A 9789-nucleotide genomic window follows, 5' to 3' on the forward strand; every position below is an offset into this window, starting at 1 on the left:
AAAAAAAAAAAAAAAGAAAGCTAAGGCAGTGTTTTAAAAGGAAAGGGGCCTGAGACAGCTGAGTTTGGAGGACCCCCCCCCAGGAAGGTGGGAAAATCAGGGTGCAAGCTTGGCTGAAACAGCCTTGGACCTTCCCAGGAAATCATCCTAGGCTCCCCATCAAAGGCAGCACAGTGGGCCCAGGTGTCCTGTCTTACTAATGCACTCCAATCATCACCTCAGGATGAAATCAGATCATCATTTTAAAATTTCATTCTTTTCTTCAAAAACTATAACACTATACTTAGAGAGTTTTTAAGTCCACATCGTATAATTAAAATGTGCAGCCCTCTGCCCCCTTTAACCCAATCCTCCTGCCCCAGAGGCAACCGCCCTCACCTCATGCATCTTTTGCCTCCCCTAGGCGTTTTTATGTTTGTAGGTGTGCTTACAATGCCATTTCTTGATGTATTAATTTTAAGCATTATTTATTGGTTCCCTGCCAAAGAAGATAGGAATTTTGCTCTTTCATACACACACATCCAACTTTCCTTCCCCCATCACCCCAAAAGAGTAATGTTACACGGTTACATTAATAGTCAACATTCACAATAGGAGCATGCAAATATTATGCACCACTGATATGAGTAGTGCATAATATTTGCATGCTCCTACTGTGAATCTTGCTCAATGTTTGTCTTCTCCTGCACCCTTCATACCCCTCGGATGACTGAGAACTTTTCTAAGTTCCTGTAGAAGAGATGTCCAGGTTAGTCTGTTCAGTCCCTCATGAATGCCACTGTCCACCCCCAGCACTCTGCCTTTATTTGTGTTGTTCTCCTACTTCTCTCTTCCTTCCCTCCAAATCCCAACACCTTATGTAACATTTCCTCCAAGAAGCCCCACCTGTTTCGTCGCTCCTCTTTGCTTCTAAATGTCTATATAATTCACAATCTTGAATACATAATTAAGCCATTCATTACATTCTTTCTTATAGAGTGTGGCATTATTCCTTTGTGCTATTCTTGCTTCTCCAACTGTAAGCTCACTGAAAGCAGGTATTTTCTGCCTTGCACATTCTCTGTATCTGTCACTCTCAAGAAAGTTCCATCACAGTGTAGCCCTCAATATATTTTCTGAGGGTACTCCTTTGGAGACCATTATATTACCCAGGTATAAGCCCTGGACAAATTCATCCTAACAATCAGTTTTCTCTTAAACCCTTCTCCCTAAACAGAAACAGTTGAGATCATTACCCACAGGGGAATTACAACCAAGCTAAAAATTCTCAGTCATCTTTGACAGGTGTTCTACCTTACCTACCCCACATCTGATCAGCTGCCACGTTAGTGCCACAGTGTCTCCTCTCTGCCTTCTCATTGTGTTTCCACTGCCTTTTCCTATTCCTCTCACTCTCCTACTCCTCTTCCTGACTTTCATTGTCTATAGCCCAGACTGTTTTAATTGCTTCTTGAATTACCTCCTCTTTCTTATCTTGCCTTTTAAACCCATCTACCAGATAAATTTTTCTACAGAATAGTTTGTTTTCATTCTGTGAAATCTTCAGTGATTCTTCATTGTTCTCCTACCTTACGTTCCAGATTCTTCTCCTGGCATTTCAAAGCTTCCATTCAGTCTTAGTTCCTATTACCCTCAACTCATCCTCTACATTACCTCCAACTAGAGGCCTCATTACTTTCCAAACATACCTCCATGCTTTGTGGCCTTAACGCCTTTGCATGTGTAGTTCACCACCTGGAATGCTACTCTTCATCATTCCTGCTGTCACTTCCACCATGAAGCCTTCCCTGCCCTCCTCAGCTCAGCTAGGTCCTCCTCTAATCTGAATTTCTATAACTTTTCATTCCACCTTTCTTGAGGAGCTTGTTACATTTCACTGCTTATTATCATTATTTGTGGGTCTGTCTTATCTCTCTGCCTAGTGTGAAAGATCATGGATGGCCAAGACTCAGTCATTTCATATTCCATTCTCCACAAACATGGCAAATCACACAGATTAGGAGAGGCAGAAGTTGAATAAATGCTTATTAAGCAAGTGAATAAATGAAAACAAAATTGTGTATTTGTCCCTTGAACATACCAGATCCTTCAAAAGACCATTCTGATACTCCTTGCTGTCTCTCTAGCAGGTGCCAGGGATAAGTTTCAATGTCCAGCTTCTGATAAAGTAGGAGAAGGGTATAGCTAAGTTAAGCCTAAATGCTAGGTTTGCCAAAAAAAATGGTGTTCTAGAGTTAAATGGAGTGCCTCCTACTCTTATGCATGGGGAGGTTGCACTATTTCCCAATCCAAAGACCCTTTGGGGTATGGGTTTCAATTCGAAGAGATGGTAATTCTGAGTTGCCAACACCAACCCAGCTTGCCTCAACCTCACAACTCAGCTCTAACTGCAAAGCAGCGCCCTCCCCATCTGTAAGTGGAAAAGGAAGTCTCTGTCTATTTTTACAGAGATGAGGGGGAGGCTGAAGGAAGAATTTCATTTAATTTCTATTTCTTCTCTTGGTCTCTAACTTTCTGGCCAGGGGTTTCTATTTCAAAAACTCTGTATTATATAAACATAGAAGGGCCCTTTTCAAAGACAGAAGCAACTTCTACTAATTTCCAGTCTCTTTTCTGGCACTCTCAGGAGTCCTGCTAAACATCTTGATCCTAGGCAAATTTTTCCTTGGCTACAAAACACTTGTGATGGCCAACCCTGGGTCAACAGCTTCATTTGGCTCCATGTCCCCAAGATTTTTGCAGTACTCTCCAGTTGAAAGCTTTCCTAAGAAAGAGGATGTTGTCCATGACTTCTCTTTTAGGCCAATTCACACAGAGCCAAACGTGTTTCCATTGAACAAAGCCTACCACAGCCAAGAATAACTCTTTAAAATGCCCTTTCTAACCCATTCCACAATTATACAAATAATTCAGGCAAAAGCGAATTGTGAACTACACATTCCATATCTTGATGCTGTGTAGACTGTGTAGCCTGAACTCATTCTAAACAGGTAGACTACCTGCCTCCCCTATTAAGGAGATACAGCAGAAGGTAGGCAAACTCACAGGTGCAAGCCCCAATGGGGACTATGTCATTTTTTAAATGGTCCAACAAAAACATGCCATTGAGATTGCTACCAAAGCTGGACAGCCTTCATAGCTCTGTATCAAACAAAGAGGGCTGGGCCCATGCCCTGGAGATCTGAGATCTAAGATTAGCAAGCTCACCTTGATGCAGTGATGAATCAGATGAAATTATAAGAAAACAAGAATTATTTTTATTTTCTGTACCTTTGTGCCACATACGAGTACCCTCAGGGAGAGAATTTCTGGAACTGGGATGCTAATATTGTAGATGAAGTGCATTAGACAGTTTGGAACTATTCTGGATTCCTAGTCTTCTAGTCTACCAAGGATGGTAGCAGATGGCACAGGACCCAGTCTGTTTCCAAACGTTACATTTGTGAGTAGAAACAGGCACTTTGGCCAGATTCCAGTTGGTACATTCAACAAAGAATAACATAAGCCTCAGATTCCCCATTGGTAAAACAAAGGAGGTTGGGTGAGTTATTCTCTAAAGTCCCTTCCAGCTCTAATATTTTATGATTCTCAGTGGTAAAAATTCAGGGATTTGGAATGACCAGTTTCATTCTCCCATTAAGCTCTGGGTGAATCAAAGGCCAGCATTACATTGCATCATCTCATGTACAGTAATATGTGAATGACATTACACAATACCAGCTTTTATTAATGGGAACACTCTTCCAGCAATAATGCAATACCCTTGAGCTCATTCTGGCCTTCTTTGTTAGCACCCAACCCAGCTGCATTGTCAGGAGATACAAAATATTACACAGACATTGGAAGTAGGAGCAGTTGAAGAGGGCAGACACATCAGCAAATGACACAAACTAACAGCCTGTAGTCCTGTTCATGCTTACAGTGGATGCTCAGTGAATGCCTGGTGACTAACAGTGAGTAATGCAGAAACACTAGTGGACTTATTAACTGACAAGAGTCAACACCTTTGCACTTTGCTATTTTCCTAGGGGCCAAGTCTCGGCCAGAGTGGAAGGGAGGGAATTCAAATTTAGGAGCACTTTTAGAGTTCCCATAGGTTGAGAACTCTCATATGTTGGTGTTCCACCTCCTAAGTATATGGATGGGTTCTCCTTCATTAAGCAGATATATACTCCATTCCCAAGAGGTTTGGCACAGACAAATTTTAAGTCTATTTTACATGCTTTATTCCTGACATGGGCTTCTGTCCTAAGTCCTTGTTGGCTCTTTAATGCTGCAGGTACTAGAATGGGAACCAGAGATCCTCAAGTATCTCACCACGTTTCTTACCTTGAGGAGTCCAAGAAGCTCTCCTTGCTTCCCTCGCTTGGAATTCCCCTGGCCCTCTGCAGACACCAACCCTGGCGAACAGCACCAACTTATAGCTCTGGAAGGAGAGAAGGAATAGACAACAGGCTTAATGTAATCTTCTTTCAAGACACAAACGTCCCACCTCCTACGACTTCAAGAAGGAGTTGAGTTCAGCATTGTCCTTTGATGGTTCCATTACACCATTTGTTTTTGGAAAACCCTGGTATCCAACAGCCACCCTATGCATGCTACCTTTCTCACATCAAGACAATTCCTCTCCAGCCCCATTTTCACAAGACCCTTCTCTGAACTGTTTTACTGGAATCTACACACTATGATATTTGCTGGGAGCATACATCATTCCTTCTTCTTTGGTCCCTGAATGCCAGAGCGCAGGGTCAGGTTAAGAGCCTGATTGGTGCCATGGGACAGAATAAAACCAATTGGCCACAGAGACCAAGTTTTGAGAGAAATAAACTTTAGTAATAAGACATTTGCTAAATGGAAGAGAAGAATGTTAGGCTAGAATAAATTTTCTGTTCATTTTTCCCTACTGTCTCTGCAAATCATATCAGATTCATAATGTCAGAGGAAGAGCTAGTTAACGTTTTATAAAGTGTGACACCCACTGAGGTTCTGACTGATTTCTCTCTGTGCTCATTCCCCTTTTGTGGATGTTCCTCTCCTCTTGTCAACTCAGGTTTCACTGTTTTCCCTTTAACCACATTGAACAGGTTGATATCTCCTCATGCTGTAAAGGTGTGAGGTGTGCTTGGCCTTGGACAAGCTCGGAGGACTTTTTCTTTTCGGGGAACTTAAAGGTGACATCTTCCATTGAGTCAGCCAGCCATTAGTTCAGGGAAACTTTCACATCATTTGCAGTTGGAAAGCGGTTAACACTGACGTGAAGTCCCTGCTTAGAAGTTTGCCTCATTAAGAGATATTTGAATTTCTACATGGCTGGATATTTAAATATTTAAATAATCCCAAAGAAGTGTAAACACAAAATGTAGAATAGTTACTTGCGTAATGAAGCTGAGGGGAAGCACCTAGATGAGAAGTTTCATAATTTTACAAGTTGCATGAATTCTTGGAAATTCCATAGAAGTGTCTGAAGAAATGAACCTCAGTAGGCCCTGTAATAAATCTCTATGGCATAAAAGATTGCTGCCTTTTGGAGAACAGGCCTGGGAAGAGGACTGGGTTGGTGTTACGAGTGTTCTCCAGGGAGGCTGGGGCCTTGTTATCACTTCTGGATATTTGGTCTGTTCTTCCCTCCCAAAGAGTTTTTAGAACCATCTCTAGGAAGTGTTCAGTGTGCATGATTACCCAGGCTGCAAGATGTGACTTTGTGGCCAAGTGATAAGGACAGAGGGTGATGTAGGGAAACTGGTCCAGCCAACTTGTGCTTAAAGATATGTGACATGTCTGACAAGCTGTTTTGGCTTTTGGACTCAAGGATTCTTCATTTTAACAAATCCAGGAAAACAAACCATAGAACTTTCTAGTGTTTCTTCTTAACAGGGAAGATGAACCACACACCTTCTGACTCTATTCCTTAAGCTCTCCCCTTCCCCAGACTTCACTTCAATACTTCCCCTCATATCCCTCCTGGATCTCTGAGGGTGAGGTTTGAGCCAGGTGAGAGTCAGAGGCACAGTGAGACCCAGTGATACAGCCCAACACCGGAATCGGGAGATGATGTTGTCTTACTTAGTAACAAAATAGAAGAATGTCTGTTGCAAAAATAACTTGCTAATAGAAAGCAAAATTTTTACACTTTGGCTGCAGCCAAGTTTGACAACATTAAGATGCTCTGCCTCTTTTTGATAACCAAGGGGCACATAGAGTATTCAAATCAGTGCTTCATGAGATAGCAAAAGCTGGTGTCTATGCAATATTCCCTTCACATACTACTCGCCTGCAGAGGTTTTAGCAAACAAATCAAAACACTTTTTTCTTTTTCTCCAAAATGCTGAAAGGATAGCAATATAGACACTGAAGTCTGTCTGTTTTATTACAGATTAAAGCTAGTGTAGGGGCTGTGAAATTAAATATGCAGTCACAATAGTTTTCTAATTCTTGCCAGAGTAAATCACACCTACCCAGCCAGGCACTGGCGGAACTGGATGACCGCAGGTTGATCTCCAGGCAGGTAGAGGTGGCTCACCTTATGGCAGAGGAGGAAGCAAGCTTGGCCTGAGAACAGACTACTCTGAGAAAGTATAGGAAAAGATACACCATGTTCACACTAATCAAAAGAAACCTGGAGTAGCTGTATTCATATTAGAAAAAGTAGATTTCAGATCAAAATGATAAAAAGGTCTTTCATAATTCTAAAGCAGTAAATTGATGAAGAGGGTATAACAATTCTTTGTGGGGTTTTTTGCTCAGTTGCCCAGGCTGGAGCACAGTGGTGTGATCTTGGTTCACTGCAACCCCTGCCTCCCAGGTTCAAGTAGTTTTCCTGCCTCAGCCTCCTGAGTAGCTGGGATTAGAGGCGCCTTCTACCACGCCCGGCTATTTTTTTTTTTTTTTTTTTTTGGTATTTTTAGTAGAGATGGGGGTTTCACTATGCTGGCCAGGCTGGTCTCAAACTCCTGATTTCAGGTGATCTGCCCACCTTGGTCTCCCAAAGTGCTGGGATTACAGGCGTGAGCCACCGCACCCAGCCAGAATCCTAAACAGTTATGCACCTAGTAACAGAGTTTAAAATACATAAACAAAACAGAGCTTGATGCCTTAAAGCAAAAACTGATAGAACTAAAAGGAGAAAGAGACAGATTTATAATTACAGTTGCTGACTGTAACACTCATCTCTCAATAATGGATAGAACAAGTTGACTGGAAATCAGTAAGGCCTTAGAACATGGTCAGCAAACTACATACCTTTGGTCCAATCCAGCTCATTGTGAATTTAATATGGCCACATCCATTTATGCATTGTCTGGCTATGGCTGCAGACTGGCGTAGTTGTGACAGAATGTATAGCACAAAACTGAAAATATTTAGTATCTGGCCCTTCACAGAAAACATTTGCAGACCCCTAGGCCCCTAATTTGCAAGACTTGACATTGTCAACCAGCTTAACATAATTGATATTCATAGAACACTCCATTTACAGAAGACACACATTCTTTTCAAGTGCACATTGAACATTACCAAGACAGACCAGTACCTAATTTCAAGACTTCTTGTAAAGCTAGTTATCAAGATAGTGTGATATTAGCATAAAGAGAGACAGCTACGTCAGTAGAAAATAATTGACATTCTAAAAACAGACTCACACAAATATGAGAAACTATTGACAAAGATGAAAAGACAATTCTGTGGATTAATAGTTAATCTATTATTAACCCATATTATCTTCTACATTTAATGCTCATAACAACTCTATGAGGCAGGAATTGTTAATATACCCACTTTCAGATGAGAAAACTGAAGTCAAACTATTTGTCCAATATTTAAAGTTATTAAGTGGTAGAACTGGAATATGAACTCAGTTTGACTCCAGAATCCATGCTCTTAATCATTCCACCACACATTACAATGTGCTTTTCAGGAAAACAAAATACCAGGTGCCACACTCTGAAACCATTGTTCCAGGAAACCATTTTTAAGAAATGTAATAATTTACTAAGAAAATTAACATTTAAAACATTGTAGCAATAGAGATTTTAAAGTAATTTTAACATTCTTAAAGCAGCCACATACTTCAATCATTCATATGGTAAATACTTATTGAGCATGGTTAACTATAGGACATACTTCTTATTCAATTGATACATTACCATCATATCAATGAGGTTCTCTATTAGAAACAAAAATTAAGGTTAGTATAGGCTATCCCTAAAACAGCATTTCTTTGCTTTCAAAATCCATTTATTTTATAACCTCAGATTAGCTTTCTCCCATTCTTTCACTTCTGAGATTTGACTGCACAGGATTGCATAAGATATATGTATATTTAACATAATAAAACATAATTGTAGTTAAGCCACAAGGAAGAAATCTTTCTATCCAGCTTGGCTGTTACCACTGCTCTGTGCATAGTGGAAAAATAATATATATCCGGAAATTCAACATTCAAAAACAAAGCTTGATGCCTTAAAAGGGAGCATACTTTGTAAAGTAAATATTTAAACACCAGTATGCATTTAACTTTAGCTTTCTAAAACCCTGTTTCATATATCTAGAATAAAGTACAGTGCAAGTTTTCTTAACCAAATGCTATTTAACCAGTTTACCAGAAAAACCAGTGCTCTCCGTTTCCTCTACAAAACACACTGATTGATGGCTAAAACATCCTGGAAATTTGCAACTACAGACACCTCTGTAGCAGGCAATTCCAATTAAGTTTTCTGCTTACCAAGAGTCAATTGCGCTTGTTTCCAAATGCATTTGTCCTGGTTCTATGTGTTCCTTTACTTACGTAATTTATTCAAGCATTATATAAACCAATATAAGTGTAAGATGAGTGCAAGAAGAGAATTGTTTCTATAAAAACTTAGTTGAGTGTTTGAATTGCCTTTGAATTTAATATGTGTAGGTTAAGTGTAAAATTTTAGAAGTTTTTCATAAAATTACAGAATGTAGAAAAGTTCTTTATTCATCAGCTTTGTAAATGTCTTTAAATTCTTTAAATAATCTACTTTAAAGATAATGAGGCCAGGCGCAGTGGCTCACACCTGTAATCCCAGCACTTTGGGTGGCCGAGGTGGGCGATCACCTGAGGTCAGGAGTTTGAGGCCAGCCTGACCAACATGGTGAAACCCTGTCTCTACTAAAAAAATACAAAAATTAGCCAGGCGTGGTGTTGGGCACCTGTAATCCCAACTACTCAGGAGGCTGAGGCAGGAGAATTGCTTGAACCCGGGAGGCGGAGGTTGCAGTGAGCTGAGAGAGTGAGACTCTGTCTCAAAAAAAAAAAGATAATGAAACTGTATTGTCAAGTGTGGTTTGGCCAAGAAAAATGACAGGAAACTCCATAGGTAAAGATGCATAGACAAAAGTAAGGCTGAGAATTAAATCCTCACCTTTTTTCTCTCTTGCCCAAATTCCTATCTAAGGAAACTGGGGAACCATGCCCTACAAGCCAAAAAAAATATCATCAGATGGGTTTTATTTCATCCTACTTGGCTTACTTTCCAACCTGACTGTGGCATAATATCATATGATAGATAAAGAAGGAAATCAAAATATTTTACCCCAAAATATGTTCCTTTGCCATATTTTAAAATGGTTCTGCAAAGCTGGGTTTGTGTGGGAAATTTGCATCTATAAAGTGTCCCTGTTAACATACAGATCTCTCCCCTTCCAGGACCTCCCAGTTCTGAAGAGGTCTAGCACCTTTTAAAGATATGAATGGGAAACATTTCCTATCGTCTCTAAGGGCAGCCACCTATGAGACTTAATAAGAACATTAGTCTTGGCAACCCG

At 40.3% G+C, this 9789-nt stretch overlaps 1 long non-coding RNA gene across 1 annotated transcript in view; it reads right to left on the reverse strand.

Moving 5' to 3' along the window:
- The window catches only part of LOC108533177 (uncharacterized), a 22989-nt gene extending 18571 nt beyond the window's left edge, over positions 1 to 4418 (reverse strand). The window contains exon 1 of the long non-coding RNA XR_001886672.1: positions 4330 to 4418. This is a non-coding gene — a long non-coding RNA (uncharacterized LOC108533177). The remainder of the gene's footprint in view (positions 1 to 4329) is intronic.
- Positions 4419 to 9789: the final 5371 nt, after the last annotated feature.

Source organism: Rhinopithecus bieti, unplaced genomic scaffold, assembly GCF_001698545.2.
Source record: "Rhinopithecus bieti isolate Rb0 unplaced genomic scaffold, ASM169854v2 scaffold_10351, whole genome shotgun sequence".
Classification (NCBI taxonomy): domain Eukaryota; kingdom Metazoa; phylum Chordata; class Mammalia; order Primates; family Cercopithecidae; genus Rhinopithecus; species Rhinopithecus bieti.